An 18,355-nucleotide genomic window follows, 5' to 3' on the forward strand; every position below is an offset into this window, starting at 1 on the left:
CAGGAAATTGCTTTCTTCTTGTGAGAGTAGTCCCTCTTCAGCCAGGGGTATATATATATATATATATATATATATATATATATTCATATGCTTCCATAACAGCATGAGAGAAAGCTAGCTGCTCTGCTGACTGTGGAAGAAGGGGCTTCAGACTCTTGACTTTTTTCTTTTATTCAGTAATTCTGATTCTCAGATGCACAATGAAATCACCTTGGATGTTTTGAACACCCAGGTCCTGCTCCAGACCAGCAGGGTCTCCGGGGTGGTACCCAGGCCTGAGGTTCCCGTGTACAGCAAGGTGGAGGACCACCATCTTACCGGGTTTTCACCAGGGTTTGGTTGGTTGGATAACTGATCACATGCAGCTGCTCCTGGTAAACTGGAGGGAATGGCTGGGAGGAGTAGATGAAGGAAGTCACTGAGGGATTCTTCCCGGTTCAATGGTCATGGCCAAACACACAGTGTCTAAATATAGTTGAAATCATTTGTCCATATCTAGACCCACATTCTTTTTTTTTCTTTTAATGAGGTATGGTTGATTTAAAATGTTACATAAATCTCAGATGTACAACATAATGATTCTCAATTTTTAAAGGTTATGCTCTGTTTATGGTTATTATAAAATATGGCTATATTCCCTGCGATGTAAAATATATCCTTTTAGCTTACTTATTTTATGCTAGTAGCTTGTACCTCAGAATCCCCAGTTCCTGTCTTTCCCCTCACTCTTCCCTCTCCCTGCTGGTAACCACTAGTTGTTTTCCACATCAGTTAGCCTATTTTCTTTTTTGTTATATTCACTTTGCTGTTTAGTTACTATGTCCTGTTTGACTCTTTGGCAACCCCATGGACTGTAGCCTGCCAGGCTCCTCTGTCCATGGGATTTTCTAGGCAAGAATACTGGAGTGGGCTGCCATTTCCTTCTCCAGGGGATCTTCCCAACCCAGGGATCGAACCTGCATCTCTTATGTCTCCTGCATTGTCAGGCAAGTTGTTTATCATGAGGGCCACCTGGAAAGCCCATTATATTCATTAGTCTGTTATATTTTTTTGATTCTACATATAAGTGATATCATACAGTATTTGTCTCCCTTGGGCTTGGAGGGTATTATGCTTATTGAAATAAGACAGACAGATTCAGACCCACATTCTCAACAGTTTGCCTAGGTTAAAAGCTCAGAAATTCACCTCTGATTCCCACACAGTCTCTGAGAAGCATTACAGAGTTGTGGCTCAGAGCACATGATCAAGGTCACAGGCTTTGAAGTTGGAAAGAACAGGATTCACATCTTGAATTTTACACTTACCATTCATATCCTGGATTTTACACTTACCAAGTGTGGATCTGGAGCAGCTACTTTCTGTTTTCGTGGCTTAGCTCCCCCTCTGGAAAAATGGTAGAATAAATGCATGTAGCATCATAGGATTTTAATGGTTAAAACAGACTGTGCAGAAAGAGTAAGCCCTTCATTCTATTGGCTGCAGAGAGAAGCTCACTAGACATTGAATTCCAGGGTTGTTGTGTGTCTAATATGAGAGTTAACCAGAGATCCTGGGCTCTGAGTGCCAGTCCCAGCAGTAGCGATGCTGGGTGTGTGCATGCGTGCATGCTCAGTTGCTTCAGTCTTTGCAACCCCCTGGACTGTAGCCCACCAGGCTTATCTGTCCATGGGATTTTCCAGGCAAGAGTACTTGCATAAGAAACTCAGAGGTGTGAGTTGCCCTTTCCTCCTCTAGGATATCTTCGCATCCAAGGGATAGAACCCCTGTCTTCTGCACTGGTAGGCAGATTCTTTACCACTGGACCACCTGGGAAGCCAGTGATACTGGCTACTACACTCTAACTGATGATCTGAGAGTGGAAAGCAAGTTCAGGAAGCTTCTAGTGGCCAACTGCATGTCAGGTCCAACTTGCCATGGCATGTCTGTTTCATGGGTTTTTGACAATCAGTGGAATAAATGGATGATATATTTCATAGGTGTTTTGAAGTCCAGAATGAAATGGAGCTGAGCTAGGGTTAGCCTTTTCCACCTCACGACTGACTTCCCTATTTACCAGGATGGGGCGTGAAGGATGACTCCATTGTACCTGCTGCCTGAAATCATAGCAGATCCTATGCCTTAGCACTCGCCAGGCTTCGAACCTAAAAAAAAAACAGACTGACCCCTTTCCTGGATTTGAATCTGCCTCCTGTGTTATTTAGACCACTCAGTGACCCAGAGCAGTGAGTATGAAGTGATCCTTAGATTTCATTTTAGTAATAAAAACCTCTGTAGGTGTCAACATTATCCATGCTTCAAATAAGCAACAGCATACGAGCTTGAATTTTAGTTTATTGCTTTTGCCTTGTCCTCTAGAAACAAGCAAAGTCTGAAAGGAGAAAGAGGAGCAGCCCCAGAAGTAGATGGGCCACAGCACTGAAATATTGTAGTTGACCAGATTTAGTCATCATTGGTAAAGTCCTTCTCCTTCATGATGCTGTCCTCGAATTCTTATCCTGCTCCAGCCAGATACAAGGTCTTGCGTTTTCTGAATTCTCATATTTCCGTCACTTTTTAAGGACTAGTTTTCTGTTATCAAAATTATTTATGTACAGATTTCTACAAGCTTCTTAAGGGGAGGGACTTCTATTAGCTATTTTCGTATCTCCCTTAGTATCTAAACCTTTTTACAAAGTAAGTACTCAATGTGCCTCAAATGAATGGATACATGTTCTGGGCACAATTACAAGAAATTAATCTGTACTATCAAGACTCACCATTGTAATCCTGATGTCTGAATGACAGCCATCATTTACTTTTCAGACTATTTAATAGCAATACTGATGTCCAGACCTTCTAAAGTCCTTTTAAGAATTTTTCAATACCTTAGGATGTCCATCCTCCAGACAAAAACCCGTGGCCAAAAGCAAGGAAGAGCTTCTACTGTTTTTCCTCCAAATCTGCAACTATTATGTAAGCATACATTTGCAAACGTACTGTTTTCTTTATTCTTCTGGTGTCTGAGTGTAGTTATCATTTAGAATTCTCCCACCTGCTTCAAGATGTCAAAGGTGGGGGAGGGATTGCTCTTGAGAGCTCATCAATTCTGCCTCACTGGACGCTGGGAAGACACACGATGTAAATTCTCTTTTGAAATTTTAAGTTGTTTGCAATCTGTGGCAGCTCTGGCTTTATTTGAATATGTTGGAATGATTGTGATGGCAGTCATTTGAGTCAGAAATTCCGTCCAGTAGAAGCTGGACATTAAAAAAACCAGCGTTTGCCTGCCTGGTGGTAAGCTCTTTTGGGAAGAATAAGCTTGTTTCTGTGTGCACAGCAAGGAAATGGGGGTGGTGAAGACATCTAGGATGAGACAAGTGGTGATTGACAGCCCAGCTGGTGGAGACGGGTAATTGGAAATTCATGGCACATAAATCTCCCAGTACTTATCTTGAAGCCTGGGAAGAGAGGAGATCTGAGCAGGGGAACATTTAACTCTTTCAAAGGGCACTAATAATGTAGCAAATCTTTAAGTTCTTCATTTTAACTTTAATTAAATTACAGTTTTCTGTCTCGGAGAGATAAATGCCTTCTGCTTAAGGAAATGATTCTGTGCATAGTAAATGGAAATGTGCAGAACTGTGGAAGAAAAAGTTCTCCATGTGTTAGTTTACTTTGAAGATGTGTTTTCCCATGGGTCCCATTCTTTCGAGAGCAGTCATTTCCCTCTCTCGTTGGGTTTCTGGTTTCTCTGTGTACAGTGATGTCTCCTTTATGCATCTTAACTTCTAATTTCCAAACTAGTGCTTTGTAGAATAAGGTGATAGTAGATCATTAACAAGTAATTTGAACTAAAACTGCTAGCATAAGTGGAAGGGACATTCATCATACTTATTGAAGTTTCACGTTTTCTCTGATCTGAATTTGGTTCAACATCTTTGATCTGGACAGCTACCCTTGCATTATTTTGCTGTGACAAGCCCTTGTACTATTAAAGATAATCACTAAGTTCCTTTTTAATTTTTATCTCTAAGCCAGGCAACTCCATGCAGACTAAATAGCTAAAGATTTTCTTCCCTACAGATTATTGAACTTGTCAGGGAATGAGTGAGATTGGGAAACTTAGGATGTCCAGTTTGAACCTGAACCTGATCAGTGGAACTCCCTGGTGCCTTTGCATGATTGGGATGGGTCTCTTGGGAGAACGGATCTATTTTATCAGCTGGGCTTTGCCCATGTCTGCCTCATTTGTATTGAACTTCAGACACTTATCTAATCTTAGTGCCTTGTATGCTCAAAGATGTGTGGCCACATTTGGGTTCTTTCTGGTTGGCCAAATGTTGCATGTGTTGCCATGCCAGAGTTCCTGCTGGTGAACAGAGTTATGCCATAGGGGGCCAGCTCTCTATGGCTTTAGGACTTACATGAGCCTGATGCCCTGACATCTGAAAAGGGAACAGAGATTGAAGAGGTACGCTGGGCACAGACATGAGAGTTGTTACAATGGTGGGGCATAGGATGTATTAGGGTGGGGCATAGGACTTCCCTGGTGACTCAGACAGTGAAGAATCCACCTGCAAGGCAGGAGACACGTGTTCAATCCTTGGGTTGGGAAGATCCCCTGCAGAAGGGAATGGCAACCCACTCCAGTATTCTTGTCTGGGAAATCCCGTGGACAGAGGAACCTAGGAGGTTACAGTCCATGAGGTCACAAAGAGTCAGACATGACTGAGCGACGAAGCTCCTATAGGGTGTATTAATTAATCTGAGGAAATACACTGAGCTTTTAAGTTCTGAGCCCTTGTGTTAGGCAACCTTTGACATACCTAAGAAGGACAAGGCATGGTCCCTTGATGATGTGAAACCAGGAAACCCAAGTGGACATTCGAGCTCTTCCAGGAACCAACCAAGTTACCTGGGTTGGACTAGATCTGTAAGGTGAGATGAAAGAGTTGGACTAATAATCAAGTACAATAGGAGGAAACATCCATAAACTTTCTTCCTCTATTCAAAGGCCATTAAGGCTACTTTACAGTTCTGACGTGTGAAGGATGCCCCCTCACATGATGCTCCTTGTCGTGCATAGAGGAGGAAGATGATAAATACATGTGGCTTGACTGATTCGGTGTGAGCCAGGTGATGGCAGAGGGGTGGCTCCCAGGGAAGGGGTGAAGACTTAGGTTTGACAATCACAGCAGGAAACCTTTAGTAGAAGAGATTATCAAGCTTTTAAAACCATGTTTCATGCCTTAAAAAGCACTGTAATTAATATATGTCTCTTCAGTGAAGGACACAAAAAGCCATATCTTCATTTAAACAACATCAGCAGCGCCCTGTCAGCACGACCAGTATAGGCTTTATAAGGGCAGGTTTCTGAGTTCACTGGTAGGTTAAGCTCACGGCTGTCATCCTTGGGGTCTTCTTGTGAATTGCAAAACCTTTAATGGCCCCCATACCTGCAAAAAGAAGTTCAGCTGTCTCCAGCCTTCACCTTCCAACCTTCACAAACTTCCGTGAACCTATCTTTTTACTCTTCATCCAGTACAGAGTGCCAGAGGATAACGATTCAAAATGAGTACGTTTGCTATTGAAGAATGTGCATTCTAGCAAGCGGGGGAAGACATAGAACAACTAAGTGCTTCCGTGCCATAAGAGTAATTTCCGCAGGATGCTGATGTCATTCATAGACATGTCATGCATTCCCAGGCCACTGTTCTTTCCCACATCGTACTTCCTAGGCCCAGAATGTTGTTTCTAGCAGGTCTGGTGGCAAAATCCAGTTCTTCAGTCAAGGTCATGGTCAAAGGTCACTTTTTAGAAGTTTTCATGGACTTTTTCCATTGGGGTTCGGATGGCAGTTTGGGGTACACTTATTGTGTCTCTGGGTCTCCCCCACTGCACCATGGGGCCTTCAAAGGCAAGGGCTTTGTCGAGTTCACTTTGTTGACGAGTAGGAGCTTAATGAAAATTCACAGGCATGCAGGCCCACCATGACGGCGGGCCTTTGTCATCGTGTCCTCGCTGTCCATGATGTGTTTGGCCCAGATCTCTGAACTGATGACTCGGTCTCAGAGAGGCCTCTCCTGACCTTTTAGAGGCCCTCTTCTCTAAAACAGACCCTTCCTTTCATCCAGGTTTCTCTTTATCACTTTGTCAAGGTGTGTTGTCTTTGTAGCAGGCATCACTGTGTGAAATTATTTTGCAATTGCTTTTTTAAAATTGAAGAATAGTTGATGTGTTAGCTTCAGGTGTGTAGCAAAGTGATTGTGTACACACACACACACACACACATATGTATATGTTGTCAGTCACTAAGTCATGTCCAACTTTGCGACCCTATGGACTGCAGCATACCAGGCTTCCCTGTCCTTCACCACCTCCCGGAGTTTGCTCACGCTCACATCCATTGAGTTCGTGATGCTATCTAACCATCATTTTCAGATTCTTTTCCATTATAGGTTGTTATAAGTCTTTGAGTAGATTTCCCTGTGCTATACAGTGGGTCCTTGTCCTTGATTGCTTATGTCCGTTGCTCCTAACTGAAGCTGAGTGGGGATGTGGTGTGTCTTATTCACTGCCCGATCACTCTCACCTCGAACAGTGCCTGACCTGTCGAGAGCCTCCATCATGTATTTGTCTAATCCATGAAGGGCATTTGGTTCCCGTTTTACTTAGTTTGCATTTTTGGTCCAAGATACATTTTTATTATTTAACAATGAGCTCACAACAGATTTTCACAGTGTTTTCTTCTTTGGCTGGGCTGGCTGGAATTTTCTGGCACCTTGAAGATAAACACAGCAGGATGGCATGTTATCCCTGACCACATTTGGCTCTAGGCTGCTGACTTTTCAGGGCTTGTCTTCAGCAGGTGCTGCACAGACATTCATGGGGTCCTGGATCCTCCACTCACGTGCTTTTGGGGCCTGGCTTCCCAGGGTCAGGGTTTGGTTTGATCTCTTTTGTCTTTTTCACCTGTCTATCTGCATCAAGTCAGATGCCCATCCTGATATATGAGTTACATTTGTGAGAAAAGAAAGTGAAAGTGAAGTCACTCAGTTGTGTCCGACTCTTTGCGACCCCATGGACTGTAACCTACCTGTTACTGTCCATGTAAAGGCTCCTCTGTCTATGGGATTTTCCAGACAAGAGTACTGGAGTGGGTTGTCATTTCCTTCTCCAGGGGATCGTCCCCACCCAGGGATTGAAGCCCGGTCTCCCGCATTGTAGGCAGATGCTTTACTATCGGGACAGTGGTAATTTTTTTTCTTTCTTTAATGACTGTCCCAAAGGAAAATAAGTTCATGGAGTTGAAGGAAGAGGGGAGGATGGCAAAGGAGAGAGCACCATGGGGGATAAACCTGTGACCAGGAAATCCTGGGGTTCCAACCATTCGAGTGTCCTGTATGCACAGAACCTTGCCCACTTGGGTGGGGGTAGCTGCGTGCACACCCCTCGCCCTCCCCCCACAGAATCTGCTTTTTCAGTAAGATTAAAGCAGAATAGAGAATGCCCCAGTTCTGGGCCAGCCAGTCACCCTTACCTTAACCACCCTCTTCTTCATAGTCTGAAGGCGGGCAATGGGGTAAGGGTGTGGAACTAGCTTTGCTGGATAGCCAGTCCATCACTGTCTCCAGTGGAGACAGTTATACCTACTGTTCTCAGCCTTGGGACTCAGAACAGCCAGTTAAGCTGTTACTATTGTTCCTCTGCTTCAAGTGAGCTTGCAGTTTCCTACAGTTATTATAGGGGAGCGTGGGAATCAGAATGATTGAAGTGTCAGATGTCACAACTGGATCATCCTTGTATGCCTTATATTAGGTCGAGTATATGTGTGTGTATGTGTTTTACATTAAGCTACATCCCCCACCTTTTTCTAAAGGGTCCATAAAAGCCTTGAATAATTCAGGGTACAGTCTAACTCTGCAGAACCTTCTAGAATTCCACTGACATGTCCTAATGAAATGTCAGGGTATTAACTCCTGTAATCTCTGCTTTAGGGATGGAGATGTGCACGTGTGTGCACACACCCACATACACGCACAAATATGCATAGTTGACCCACTGCCCTTCCTAAAAAATCATGTATAAGTGGACCTATGCAGGTCAAACCCATGTTTGTTCAGGGATCAACTGTATATATAACCATCTCCCCATAAGAGAGTGCCATTACCTTATTTCTCATTAATGATCATTAGCTTAAGAGGTTGAGACTAAAAAAGATGGAAATATTTTTCCATGAGCTTTAAAATACTATGGGATAAAAATTAAAGGAATAATTAAAAGAATTAAAAAGTGGGCAGAAGCCCTAAACAGACATTTCTCCAAAGAAGACATATAGATGGTAATAAACACATGAAAAGCTGTTCAACATCACTTATTATTAGAGAAATGTAAATCAAAACTACAATGAAGTATCACCTCACACCAGTCAGAATGGCCATCATCAAAAAGTCTACAAACAGTAAATTCTGGAGGGAGTGAAAAGAAAAGGGAACTCTCTTGCACTATTGCTGGGAATGTAAATTGATGCAGCTATGGAGAACAGTATGGAAATTCCTTTAAAACAACCATATGATCCGACTATCCCACTACGGGCCAATACCCTAAGGAAACCATAATTGAAAAAGACACATTCGTTGCAATGTTCACTGTAGCACTATTTACAATATCTAGAATATGGAAGCAACCTAGCTGTCCATAGACAGATGAATAGATAAAGAAGTGGTGGTACATATACACAATGGAATATTAGTCAGCCATAAAAAGGAACACATTTTAGTCAGTTCTAATGAGGTGGATGACCTAGAGCCTATTACACAGAGTGAAGTAAAGCAGAAAGAGAAAAATATTGATACATTAATATACGGAATCTAGAAAGAGGGCCCTATTTGTAGGGCAGCAGTGGAGACAGGGACATAAAGAAGAGACCTGTGGACACAACTGGGGAAGGAGAGGGTGGGGCGAGTTGAGAGAGTAAGAGTGGAACATATATATTGCCGTCTGTAAAACAGAAAGCCAGGGGGAATGTGCTGTATGACGCAGGGAGCTCGAATCCTGGTGCTTGGTGAAAATCTAGAGCGGTGGGATGGGGTGAGAGTTGGGAGGGAGGTTCAAGAGGGAGAGGACATATGTGCACCTATGACCGATTCATGTTGGTGTATGGCAGAAACCATCACAATATAGTAATTATCCTCTAATTAAAAATAAATAAATGAAAAGGTACTATGGGATAATATTCAAACCTTCTGCTGGTTTCATGTCACAGAAACTGAAATTCTAAGGAAAAAAATTGGCCTTTTTCTGCAGTATGGCTATATAATGAACTAGAGTACCATTTAATCAGCTGAAAAACTCTGGCAGTTCATTGTGTAGATGTAAATTGTAATTATCTATCTAACCTTTTCTCATGTAAGGGTTGTTATTGAAAAGGTTGTTTTATTTCCTTACTTTTTCTTTCAGGTTCAGTGCCATTTATATGTATATTGAATTTAATTTAGGGAAAAGAAGAAAAATTTGCCAATACCAATGGGTAGAAATCACCCCTTTGTGGACTGTTATCTAACTTCTATAGTAGCACAGAAGGCACTGCATTTACAAACAGTCTCTCCATTTATAAATATTTTTTCTCAGGCTGGCAGGAAAATCCAAACAGAACTCATAGATTGATTTTGAATGAGAAATAGTCTCAAGTTAGAATGTATTAGTATAATCACTATTTTTATTAATCATTTAACAATTGTGTTGATTAATTTTCTGGCAGTGTTAATAAGATTTTGAAGAAAGGGAAGAAGTCATTTCGTGTATGTGGGTTTAGTTTAATTTTATTCACAAAAATGGTGTTTACTTAATAACACAGGTGGAAATAAGCAGAGATTCAGGGTTTCTCATCTTCTATTTTACTGCAACAGCTAATGAATGGAGTGGATGCTTGTAGAGAAACAGGTTGTGAGTCACAGGGGTGCTGACCTCTCTGGGATGTTTGCAATCTGGATTAGAGAGCTTTAGCTTCTACCAGAGTATCATTTGTTCATGGATGCTTGGTCCATGCCAATTACTGAGAAGGACTGAGATCCCCTGTATAATTTTAAGTTTGTGCTGATTCGTAATGTTCAAAAGTGTTAGTTGCTCAGTGGTGGCCGACTCTGTGACTCCATGGACTGTACCCACCAGGCTCCTCTGTTCATGGAATTCTCCAGGCAAGAACACTGAGGCGGGTTGCCATTCCCTTCTCCAGGGGATCTTCCCGACTCAGGGATTGAGAACCCACTTCTCTTGTGTCAGGTGGGTTCTTTACCACTAGGACCAGCTGGCTTAATGCATAGATTCCCCTTTAAATTAAAATCAGTTTCACAAGGAATTTATTTACTACTTTGTAGATAAAATTTATTTTAAAATTAAGATTGGTGATAGTTTTAAAATTCTGTTGTGTTGTTTTCGCTTCCGTTTTCCCTCTTTTAATTGCACGGTAATGGGGTTATTTGCCCATTTGTTGAATAGAGATCTGTCTCATGCACCAGCCCACATGGTTGTATCTTGTGACTGATTTCCAAAGGTTCACATCTGAGACTGCTTAGTTTTCCAACTCTTAAAAGTGCCATTGGAATACTTTACTAACACAGTTAAAGGGAATAACAGTCTGAATCACCTTAGGCCCTGAAGAATTTGAACCAAGTGGTAGGCGTTGCTTCTGTAATTTGCTCTTATAGAGTCTAGAATTCTCGCCATATAAATGGATTTAAGAACAATATTTGTATGGTTTAGCTTAGAATTTCAGTAACAGAGCCTAGGTGCTGAACTAGCTCTTTAATTTTGCCCCCTTATGAAAGATTTGTTTCATGAGATGAATAGTCAGAGAAACCATGCTATCATAGCAGGGGGTGGACTGGCTTCACCTCATCACATAATTATTTCATGTTGGATGAAAATTTAGCACCTGGTGTTGAAAACCTAGAGAAAGTTTTGACAGCCCATTAAAATGTAATTTAGAGGGTTTTCCATCCTATTAAATGTAATCCATATAGAAGCTTGTTTTAGCAGTCGCATGGTTATGGAGGGATTTTGATGGAGAGTCCATAGGGTTTGGTGACATACTGTTTGGTGTTCTGTTGATTTTAAAGGTTTGTAGAGTGTGTACCTAAAAAGTAAGGGAGCTATGTGATGTGGTTTTCAAGGCACTCTCTCACCTTTTCCTCAGAAGACTTTTCCCTCCTTAATCCTCTCCAGGTGGTCTTCTGGTCCTTCAGCCTGAGGAGTGAGCCATAATGCAGGTCTCCATGGGGGCTCCAAAGGGGGCTGGCTAACTTCTTTGCTGACCTCCACCTTTCTTTCTGCCTGATGAATCAGGGTCCCTCTTGGGTCTACATGTCAGTGACAGAGTAATTTCTCTGGAAAGCAATTACTTCTCAGTCCCCTTCTTGGTCTTTCTGACGGGGTTTGGTACAGGCCCAAATCACAGGGCCCGTATGTCTCCTGTATAGGTGTTGGGAGACAGAATGAGAAGATGCGTACCTGGGGTGAGAGGGTGCCCCAATCTTGGCCATGACTATCTACTCTTGCTCTCATAGAATTTCCTCTTGGCTGAGTTTTCTTCTATGTTTGCATGACTGAAGTTTCAGTCTAAAAGCCAGTCAGGTCAATCAGTGCTGTGGTTGTCTCCCAATTGTTTGTAGACGTGGAGGGGCAAAGAGGGCGAGTATCTGGCTCCTGTCTCTGATCAGGACACACCCGGGTCAGAAAGATGAGGTCTGTCTGGTTCTGCACAGGCATTATTTGAAGAATGAAAGGGGACGACTTCGTCTGGGACTCAGAGAAGCCTGATCATTCATAGAGCTGCAGGAGGTAGGTTGAGGCACATCCTGGATGTCGCACAGACATGGGGATCTGTGGTGGGTGGGGAGCGGTGGGCAGGAGGCATGAGGTGTCACACGTAGGCCATTCTGTGGGTCTTTTCGGCAGGGTGGGCACATGTGCTAGGTGGGAATAATCTTTTAAATGGGTCAGGCCAACCCAGGTATGACAACCAAATGCGGTGTGAGTTTCAGAATTCAACTCTGGACCAGAAAAAGGATATAAATGGGACATATTGGCTAAGTTTGCTTGCTTGACCTTTGTAGGAAAGATTGTCCATTGGTTTCAAAGTTCTCTCATTGTAAGCCTCAGTTTCTAATGGGAAACTCTTGGCATTTCTCTGTCCTTTCCTTGCATCTTGTACCCTCTCCTTCTCTGCAGTGGAGCTGCTGAAAAATATTGAAATGCCAACAGAATGTTGAAAGCAAAGTCTTCAGAGATTTCCCATCATCCAAAATTCAGGTGGTCCAGAGAGGTGATATTATATGTGTATGTGTGTGTGTGTGTAATATAAATCAACTAGGTTGTTTAGGGAGTAATTACATTTTTATAATTTTTTCTTTTAAAAGTCCCTGTTTTAGAAGGGACAGCTCCTTCATACTGTCGAATTCTAATTCATAAATGTAGAAGGAATAATATAAATAGAAAATCGTCCTTTGGCAAATGTCATAGCAATAATCGTCACAGATAATCATCAGTGGGGCTAAAAGCAGTGCATGAATGTATGATGAGAAATGGGATATTTGCATGTTCCCACGGTATCTTTCTATGAGAGACGTATACATTAAAAAGGGAAAATAGTAATTCTACAGTGGAGAAACCTAGCAACCACAACCTTAACCAAATGATCACAGTTATTTTTACATGACATATCAGTATCATGTAATGCTTGGTCTGATGCAGGAGAAAGGAGAGCATCACTTCTATGGTATTCTTTCCAAAAATACACACCCTGAGTTAGTCATGAGGAGGCACGATCTAAACTCAAATTGAGAGACATTCTACAAAATAAGTAACCAGTACTTTTCAAATGTCTAAGTGATGGTTGTTGAGGGAATGCCACAGGTTTAAGGACATAGGACACAGATGTAAGGAGTAAGGACACAGGCCAACTAGATGCAGTGGCAGCTCCTGAATTGGATTCTGAACCAGCAAAGGGTTGACAATAGGCAAAAACTGAGTAGTCTGTTGATTTGCTAATAGTGTAGCATCGGTGTTAATTTCCTGCAATTGTTATATGGTTGTATAAGATGTGAGATCTAGGAAAGCCGAGTGACAGGTATATGGGAACACTTTGTGCTAGTTTTTCAACTGTTTTATAAATTTGAAATTTAAAAAAAAACAAAATTTTTCTTTTTTAAGGAGACATTAAGCTTCATTGAGCTAATGGATTCATTGATTCCTTCATATCCTGTCTCTGCATATACCTAGTCCCTCTTCTAAGAAAATTAAAGCACATGCAGATGCCCCTTTGCTGTTATAATTTTACTTGAATATTCAGACTACATTTTTTAGCTTCTCAAGGTTGCTGTCTCCTCTCATCATCACCAATAAGAGAGGAGGGCTGGTCCGGGTTTTCCCACCCAGGACCAGCCCTCCTCTGGTCTTCCCACCCTTAGGCTTTTCTTAAGTGAGATCCCAATGATAATAGCACATATTTACCATGAAGTCATGGAAGCTTCAGCTTTAGAACCCTTCACTCTCAGGGACCTCTTCGAAAAACCTCTGACTTCATTTTTTTTATTTATTAAAAATGTTTTTTGCATGCTATCTTTAAATTTTTTTTTTTAACTTGGGGGATAATTGCTTTACAATGTTGTGTTGGTTTCTGCCATACAACAATTCAAATCAGCCGTAATTTTGTATATATATTATCCCTTCCCTCTTTAGTGATGGTTTTGAATTCATAGTTTTATATTTGTTTCTTAAAGAGGGTCCTGCACGTGGTGTAACAGGCCACACAATACCTGAAATATTCCTGCTTCCTGGGAATTATTTGGCCAGCCCCACACAAGATGATACAGTCCATTTACATCCTGACTCACATTTCAGAACAGCCTAGAGGAAAACAACATCAAGCGGAAGCTGGAATCAAGTATTTAAAAGTTTTTCTTCGCTGGGTTTGGTTCACTATTCGACTAGGCAAAGTTAGAATCAAATAAAAGCAAATGCAAATAAAAAGCACCCTTGTCAGCAGTCACGTTTGGTCAGAAGATCAGCTTTGCTGCATCCGAAAGGTCACTGCCCGGAGGAGCACACGTTGGACCCTGAGAAGCAACGTGCCATGAATTGACTTGGAGGCACAGCTGACACTTGTAAATCCCACCCCGAGCCCGGCCGTCAGCTCATCCCACCTCATCATGCCTCTCAGATATGCTCACAGCCCAGATTTTCAAGTACCAGACCTCACAGGAAGAGGCCAATCATCCGCAAGTAGAAGTCTGTGTTAAATGAAATACAGGATCAAGCCAGGAGCCTGAGTTAGGGGCTAGTGTTGACAGCCCCTCATTCCCGCCACTTACGAATTTTATTTCCCTCCTCAGCTGGTGTCATTGCCCAAACACCTTTTAAGCACAGGCTTTCATAGTCTGTGATTTAACTCTTTAGGACCTCCTGTAACACAGGGGAACTAATGACCTCTTCTCTATGAACATTTTAAATTGAGCTTTTTCTTATGGAAATTTGATCTTTAGTGTTTTTATCAGAGTGATTTTGTTTAAAGCTGGGTATAAACCTAGGTATTCTAACCGAGTTTACCATGGACAGTTTATCTTTCTGGTCACACACTTCTGAAATCAGAAGATTAGACTTGTAACACAAGACACAGGTACTTATTTTGAAGTTGCCTTCTCTCCTGGACTTTACAGTTGGGATGTGTGTGTGTGTGTATTTTGAGAACGTTTTACTGCTATACCCTCTCTTTCTCTCATGGGTTGGTTAAATATCTGTGTTTTCAAAGTAAGCAGAGGACAGAAGGCAGAAAGAATTTGAAATTACAAATTAAACTAGTTGTGCTAGAAGTAAAATATTACTAAGTGAAGAGCTGATGGGTTGGAACCCTCATTGACAATGGTTCCTATTTTTATATCTAGCAAATTTTAATTGAAGTATAGTTAGTTTGCAATGCTGTGCTAATTTCTGGTATACATATATAGCAAAGTGAGTCAGTTTTATATATATATATTTCTTTTTCATTTTATTTTCCATTATGGTTTATTACAGGATATTGAATATAGTTCCCTCTTCTATACAGTAGGACCTTGTTGATTATTTTATATATAGTAGTTTGTATCTTCTAATCTTGCACTCCTAATTTACCCCTCCCCAACCCCATTTCCCTTTGGTAACCTTAAGTTTGTTTTCTATGACTGTGAAACTGTTATTTTTTCTTAAATAAGTTCATTTGTGTCGTATTTTAGTTCCATAAATAAATGATATCATATGATGTTTGTTTTTCCCTTTCTGACTTACTTAGTATGATCATCTCTAGGTCCATCCATGTTGCTGCAAATGGCATTTCATTCTTTTTATGTCTGAGTAACATTCCATTGTATAAATGTACCACACCTTCTTTATCTATTCACCTGTCAATGGATATGCAGGTTGCTTCCATGTCTTGGCTATTACAAATAGTGCTGCAACGTATCTATTTGGGGTTCTTGCATCTTTTCAAAGTATGGTTTTCTCCAGATATGTGCCCAGGAGTGGGATTGTTGGATCAGATGGTAGCTCTATTTTTAGTTTTCAAAGGAATTTCACACTGTTCTCCATGGTGGCTACACCAGTTTACATTCTCACCAGCAGTGTAGGAGAGTTGCCTTTAGCAATTTTGGTTTTGATGTTTTATCTTTGGGCTTTGGAAAAAAATCAGCTGTTTGATAATCAAATGCGTCAGAACCCGAAAGAATACCATTTCTAAGGAAGACTTGCTATGAAGAGTATTGAGGGAACCAAGTCAGGTTCTCTAAAATGTATATCAATGAATCATTTGAGAGAACACTGGAATTCTGCCATGAAGAAGCCAGTAATCATGACAGTCCTTTGTGAGTCAAAGTTCAGAAAACTTTGCATGTGTAACAGTCTGCAGCCTTCAAAGACCTGGGGATACAGCAGAGATGATTTCATTGGCCGAAAAGCTCTATTAGAGTTAAGGTTCTTAAATATGTCCAACAAACTCATCACACCCTTTCTGTCTTTACTTACTGCCTGATATGTGTGTGGCTCCCCGTCTGAAGCCCCTTCCACTGCCCCCAATTTGGTTGTCACTCTACGGAGGAAATAAAAACGCAGCAGACCCAGTTTCCAGGCTGTGTTACTTTATGGAGATGCTAAAAGGCAGCTTATTTCATATTGATCATCCCAGGGAGCTAGCCAAGTGTGGTGTTAATTGGGTCCTCTGGAATTCTAAACCCTCGGGACTGAAAGCTTTCTAGTGAGAAGGGGAAATAAGCCACAGGCTGCAGAAAAATGAATCCAGGAGGCTGCCTTGTCCCAATTTGCTGTGATCGGGACAGTGCATTGTGTATCCAGTTGCTTATTTCAATTAGCTGGTTTGTGTTGTGTTTCCCCACACCCCCCTTTCCTGCAAAGCTGTGAAGCCTTGTTTTGAAAACTGCTGCCCCAGAGTGCACTGGTTTGGCTGGCCTGCTCTCATTGTTCTAAGGTTCATTCCATATGTGGGTCACATCCTAGCTCTCCCCCTCCTCTCCCCCGCATCCCTTCAGTCATCTCCCCTTCCTTGTTCAGGCATCCAAGCACTGGCATGCACTTGCTAGTGTGCACACACACACGCACACACACACACACTCTCTCTCTCTCACACATACACACACTTTTCTTCCCTTAAGAGGCAGAGGTAAGGGGCAGATTCTTTCAGGAACTTCCAGGCAAAGCCATTCAAGCTTCGAACGCTGGTTGCTGTGCATTTAGCTTATGGCAAACACCTCTTCACCTTCATGAAAGTCATTACTCTGTTCATCTCCATTTTTCCCTCTTCCCAGCCCTTGCTCTTTTCCCTTCTCTTTTTCCAGGACAAAGGTCCTTAAGAAACTGAGATTGCTGCTTAGTTCGACCCTTTCTTGTTACCGTGGTAGCGAGTGGGTATCTCAGACAGTGAAGGATGGAGCAGGCAGGCTGGAGTTTTTATGCACCGTTCTTTGGCGGCTGCAGAAACAGTCTGCTGAGAAATGTGTGCCGCAGGCATGCCTGCTGAGTCCATTCTGCTGGTTATCTGTCACTTACTCTGACTAAAAGGTAAGGGCTTCTGTAATTTGCTGCTGCAAAGAATTCATTCATTGTTCTATTTCTAAGGCCTTCAACTAATTGACTCTTGAGGGACGATGGGAATGATGAGTTTTTGTTTGATTTCTTTAGCTTATCTATTAGATCTCTCTAATTTTTAAAAAATATCTGATAGAAATATAATCTTGGCAATCTATGGCACTAATGGAATATCTATGTGTCTTCAAAGAAAAAAAAAACAAACTTTGATTCCATGATGTTTCTTTTCATCTAAAACTTTTTATTTACCAGTGAAGAGTTGTGGGGTACATGCGATCACCATTTTCGATGATTTCTATAAACTTTGGGAATAAGAGTTTTAGTCTTGTCCCAAAATAAGAATATTTTATTCTGGCAGGCTGCATTTTCACCCAATTAAGAATTATAGTGCAGTGCATTTGAGTAGTAAGAATGAGGAAAGTGAGAGACTATTTAAACAAGATGTAGCATTTACACTGATCGGTCAATTACTGTAGTGAGAGTTAATACATGTTGATAAATACAAATCACCAAGTGTGCCTCTTGTTTTGTGTGTATTTAGAGGAAACTTTCCATTGTTGTTCAGAAGTCAGATAGGAACTGAAATAACTTAGGATTCTCAAACTTGCCCACTTAAAGTAATAGGAACTATCAAATGCCTATTATCTTGGGAAAAAAGCTTAACTTTGGTTAAAGAAACATAATCTCAAAAACAGATTGTCCATCATTGTGGAATTGGTACAGTTGGAAACCAGCTGAGTTTTATTGGAAAAAATATGATTACACCTTATTTTCTTAAGCTCTGGTGATTTATTGGGATTCTTTGGTAGGAGTATAGGCTGTATTTTCTTGGAGATGGAGATCTCTTTAATGATGTTTTCTTTTATAGCTACTGCTCAGGACATGTGATATGTATTGCAATCTAACTGTATTTATCAATCTGTCTCATGAGCCATAAATGAAGGAAAGGTGTATATTTGGATACACAATTTGAGTCAACTTATTTTATTTATTACTTTATAAAATTTGGGCCAAAGAGCCTTGGGAAATGTTTCCTCCAATGTTGGTGCATATTCCTCTAACATACTGATGTATCTGCTTTAACAACCCCCAGTAAAATAAACTGGATTTCTTTAGTGATTAGACTTTGAGAAGAAACAAGAAGTAACGTGTATACTAAAGGGAGGATGTTGTGTTTAAAGGGGAAAGTTTTCTTTCCGTCATCTTAACTCACAGTTTCTTAGTGGGAGTTTTGGAGATTGAGTTG

At 41.3% G+C, this 18,355-nt stretch overlaps 1 protein-coding gene and 1 long non-coding RNA gene across 3 annotated transcripts in view; both read left to right on the forward strand.

The window, feature by feature from the left end:
• Positions 1-10,346: 10,346 nt before the first annotated feature.
• On the forward strand, positions 10,347-13,998 carry LOC129652721 (uncharacterized). 2 transcript variants are annotated; one of them, XR_008714708.1, is made up of 4 exons: positions 10,347-10,656; positions 11,745-11,820; positions 12,211-12,304; positions 13,761-13,998. It is a non-coding gene; the product is annotated as an uncharacterized LOC129652721 (long non-coding RNA). The 2 variants fall into 2 exon arrangements; XR_008714709.1 differs by having other exon boundaries at positions 10,349-10,656; positions 12,211-12,291.
• A 77-nt stretch (positions 13,999-14,075) lies between these two features.
• The window catches only part of FAT3 (FAT atypical cadherin 3), a 694,359-nt gene continuing 690,079 nt past the window's right edge, over positions 14,076-18,355 (forward strand). Inside the window, exon 1 of the mRNA XM_055581629.1 lies at positions 14,076-17,082. The gene's annotated coding sequence lies outside the window, so the exon portion shown is untranslated. The remainder of the gene's footprint in view (positions 17,083-18,355) is intronic.

This window comes from Bubalus kerabau, chromosome 5 (assembly GCF_029407905.1).
Source record: "Bubalus kerabau isolate K-KA32 ecotype Philippines breed swamp buffalo chromosome 5, PCC_UOA_SB_1v2, whole genome shotgun sequence".
Taxonomy (NCBI): domain Eukaryota; kingdom Metazoa; phylum Chordata; class Mammalia; order Artiodactyla; family Bovidae; genus Bubalus; species Bubalus kerabau.